The sequence below is a fragment of the Cyprinodon variegatus genome, unplaced genomic scaffold (genome assembly GCF_000732505.1).
Source record: "Cyprinodon variegatus isolate N-32 unplaced genomic scaffold, C_variegatus-1.0 Scaffold334, whole genome shotgun sequence".
In the NCBI taxonomy this organism is placed as follows: Eukaryota; Metazoa; Chordata; class Actinopteri; order Cyprinodontiformes; family Cyprinodontidae; genus Cyprinodon; species Cyprinodon variegatus.
This window is the reverse complement of record NW_015150787.1, coordinates 323087-327302: the sequence shown is the minus strand read 5'-3', so window position 1 is coordinate 327302 and position 4216 is coordinate 323087. Positions and strand designations below refer to the sequence as shown.

Genomic DNA, 4216 nt, shown 5'->3' with positions numbered 1-4216 from the left:
AATATTCACAGTGTGACAAATCTGTTAGCACTTGTCGATCCACGTCAGCTGACAGTTCTTCAACTCTCCGCGCAACAGTGGTCGGGACACGCTGGATACTGCGGAGCGCAGTTTTGATGTCATCTTTGTTGCTGAAGCTGTTGAAAACCGTATCTGCAGTGATGGCCATTGCCTCTTTGAATAAATCGTCCTCTGTAAAAGGCTTCTTATGTTTAGCCAAAAGATGACTAATATGGAATGAAGCTTCAGTCGCAGCCTTATGTTGAGCAACAGGTTTTGTGAAAAGTGACTGCTGGATCTTCAAACTCGCTTTCAGCTCAGCAACTTTTCTAGCGCGGATTGCGCTCTTGGCGGGGAAACTGTCTTTGAATTTGACGTGGTTGGTGTTGTGGTGTTGCTTCAGATTTCCTCTTTTAGACAGCGCAAGCGTTTGGTGGCACAGCATACAAATACACTTGTTTTTCACCATGGTGAAAATAAATTCCTCTTCCCATTCCTCATTAAAATGATAAGTTTTCGATTTTTTTCACGCAGCTGTTGCCATACCAGCTGACCACATCTGCTGTCACCTATCAAATGTCTGGCTTGAGAGCTAGTGCCATAAATTGTAATTTTGGGACAGTTAATTCTCAAGCTTTATTTTGTTATCGGGATCTATAGGGAATGTTTCAAAGATCTACCAGTCGATCGCGATCGACGGGTTGGCGACCACTGATGTAGAGGTTTCCCCTTGCTCAATTATGACACAGTTTATCCTTCCAGGGGGGTAGAAGGTCCAGGCCTATCCAGTGGATCAGGAAGGCTTCCTGCCGGAGAACAAAGACAGAGCAAGCTTAGACTCAGAAAGACAAGGCTAAAGGTTGGACTCAGCTAATCTCAGTTGGGCTAGAGTGCCCAATACTGGCAAACACTGGCGTCGAGGTAGTGACAGCCCACTGCTTAAATACTCCTCTGGTGATGACCCAACGAGCCGCAGGTGTGCGAGGAGGCTCAAATGAAGACAGGGCACCATCTAGTGGTGGTAAAAGAAAACACAAAAAACCCCACACAAAATGGATTCTTAACACTAGGGAAAAGCAGACAAACAAGATAGGGCAACACATAAAAACCTACAAACTCAAATCTAACCAGAAAACAAAACAAAATGCAAATTAAACCAATAAAACTAGAAAACATGGAGCAAAGATACACTGAATACTCAAAAGAAAAAAATAACAGAACCTAGAAATATCCATTACTGTAAAAATGTCCATAGCTGTATATCGATTATTTATTCTCCAGGCGCACAGCTTTATATTATGAAAACATTTTACAGTACAGTATTTTCTTGTTATTTTATTGTTTATTATTCCTATACAACACAAAATGCGGAATATATTTACAGACATCCCAAGTCTCCCGGAAGTTCCGGGAGTCTACCTGATATAGATAGTTATTCACGGATGCCCGCAAGTCGGATAAACTATCCCGGATTTCACTGTCTGCGAGGTGGTGTTTTTTTATTGTGAGTGAAAGTGAACAGGCAACACAATAATTTGTGCATCATGTGCGGATTAGAACTACTGAGATTGTGCAGACAACAAGACAGTGTGGGGTGTGGGGAGGAGGTTGTTGGTGAAACCTGTGCAGCGTATCTGTCAGAAGCGATGCTCTGTTCAACGAGCGGTCGAGGCGACTGGTTATCAGAGAGCTGATTGGATCAGTCCCATAAGTTTCTCTGGGTTACTGTCTGGCAGTCACCTAGTTACCACTCAAAGCTGTGCATCCTGTGAAACAGCAGAGGTTGAATCCTCGAGTAATAACGAAAATATAGGACTAATTTTACAGCAGAATATATTAAAGTATATCCACGTCTAGTGAAGGTGAGGAACAGTGGCGGATCGAGACCAAATGTACCAGGGGTCCAGGTGGGGGCCAGTGTGTTTTCATGGGGGAATAGAAAAGCATGAAATAAAAAACAGGGCAAGAGATTCAAATATATTAAGAGAGCTGCATGAAGTGAAATTTCTTTTCAATTAGGTTCAATAAAAATTATACTTCTTATGAGGTCAATATACATTTATAATTTAGGATTTTTACATAGTTTTGACTTAATTTAAGTTAAAAGTACTGTTTTCTGTAAAAATTTGAATTAGAACTCAAGAAAAACTGTTAAATTAATCTGTAAAAATTAGATCCTATCTCAATACCACTGAAGCTGTCACCTTATTGTTTTTGAATAATTAGTAAAACAGAATTCGTAAAGAAAAAGAATGAAATAGTTCCAAAGGACTTGTCAGTAACCATGTCTGTTCCAGCGCATATCATCATTAGAATTTCTTTAAAATGAGTTTTTGGAACTCGGGATGTTGAGAAGTGTTTGTTTCCTTCCTTCACCGCCACTGAGTGCCACTCTCAGACTGTGCGTAATTTCTTTATAAGCTGTTTAGTCCAGTTGTTGTTGAAAGACAACCATGTTGACCACGCTATAGCCATTATTCTTAATATTTAAACATTGAAAAGACTCGCAGATATGTTTGCTTTGCAAATGCATTGTTCCCACTTGTTAAACTTCAGAGAGGGTGAGGGCAGCGCGTCATTACGCACGTGCTGTACTTAGAGCATCACCAGCCGCTGACAGCAGCGCGAAGGAGACCAACATAGAGGAGGGAGGCTGGAGCTGTGTCACGGAGGGGGAATGTCGCACTAGCCGGTATTTTTTTAGACTTTCCATCTGTTATGGCAGCTTTTTGTGGAGCCACGCCGCAAACGACAAGGTAAGGACTGTGCGTGTTTGGTGGCGGGGGTTAAACGGGTTTTCTCCCCGACCACTATTTAATCTCTCTCCTGGGAGACAAGTGAAGGCTGCACAATAAAGTGCGTCCTCTGGTCAGTCCTGCAGATATGTATCTGTTTCTGAGGCGCATTTTCCAACCTCCCTTGGTTAACAATTGTTTTTATGCAATGACAAATGCTTTTGAGAATGTCAGTAAGGCCAGGGGGAAATGGGGTTTTCTGTTTTTGCATATCAGGATTCATGGAGCAAGCATTAATTTACTGATAATTGGAAATAATCATTTAATTAAGTGGATAAGAACATAAAGAAAAAAAAAACGCTAAAATGTTTTTTTTTTAATCAAATTTAACTTTAAAATTTAAATTTTTTGTCAAATTCTTGTTTTTATTTGTTTTTTTTTTTACTTCTTCCTGGGATTTGATTTGCATTCTGTTATAAAATAGTTTTAAATGGAAGGACATGTAATACATATGTTAAATAGGTTACTTTTTTAAAAAGAGTTAATTGATGAAACTGAAATTTTTGTATGAGGTCTTTGAAGATAGCCGTAGCAGTAGTATATATATGCAGTATATATGACTATATGATTTTTTTTAAAGTAATTTCCAAATAGAATAATTTTATCAGTCCCCAAAGCTTGTTTTATAATAAAATCGGATGTTTTTAAAGATTGTATGAGAAAATACATAGGAATATTTCAATTCCCTGTAATAACCAATTATATGGACTGCAAATGTTCCTGATTTCTGGAGCATTTTGTAAACTCTACACCAAATTAATATTCTTTATTTTTAAGCAGTCTCTAATCAAAAATGCATGAATTAATTTAAATCATATACGTTGTTTATTTTAATTAAAATAAATATTTCCAAAAAGAAGACGTTTCCTTTCAGTTTGGATATTTAAAATTATGGTCAGGAACTCCTAATGAGTTCTTAAGACATTTTAAAAGCAGTAAAACAACCTCTACCTAAATGTGTCATAAAATGTAATTTTAGTGTTTTGCTTCCTTTTAAAAGTATGTCTATTACCTTTTACTATTTTGTAAAGACATCTACAGTAACCTGTGTAATGCACAGAAATGCCCACAGACATAAGAGTTTTATTTATTTATTTATTAGACAAGACCTGATTATTCTTCTTCAATGCAGGCCATACACTTTTGTAATATTTTTGTTAGCAGCATATTTTACATACTTATATTAATAGTATTATTATTTCAACAATCAAGCATTAATCTGTATTGCAGAGGCAATCATGTGAAATCTTATACTCCCCATATTGGATAATTCAGGAACAAAACATTGTTTAACATTGTCTAGGCAAAACAACACTTTTCACAGTACAGATTATAATATGACGGTCAATTTTTATCCATCCATCCATCCATCCATCCATCCATCCATCCATCCATCCATCCATCCATCCATCCATCCATCC

The 4216-nt window shown here is 37.7% G+C and overlaps 1 protein-coding gene across 5 annotated transcripts in view; it reads left to right on the top strand.

Annotated features, from left to right (window-relative positions):
- The first annotated feature begins 2623 nt into the window (after nt 1–2623).
- The window catches only part of LOC107091365 (sodium/calcium exchanger 2-like), a 56799-nt gene continuing 55206 nt past the window's right edge, over nt 2624–4216 (top strand). For 4 of the 5 annotated variants that reach the window (XM_015385231.1, XM_015385228.1, XM_015385230.1 and 1 more), the window contains exon 1: nt 2624–2756. The gene's annotated coding sequence lies outside the window, so the exon portion shown is untranslated. The remainder of the gene's footprint in view (nt 2757–4216) is intronic. The other variant, XM_015385227.1, reaches the window with a different exon arrangement.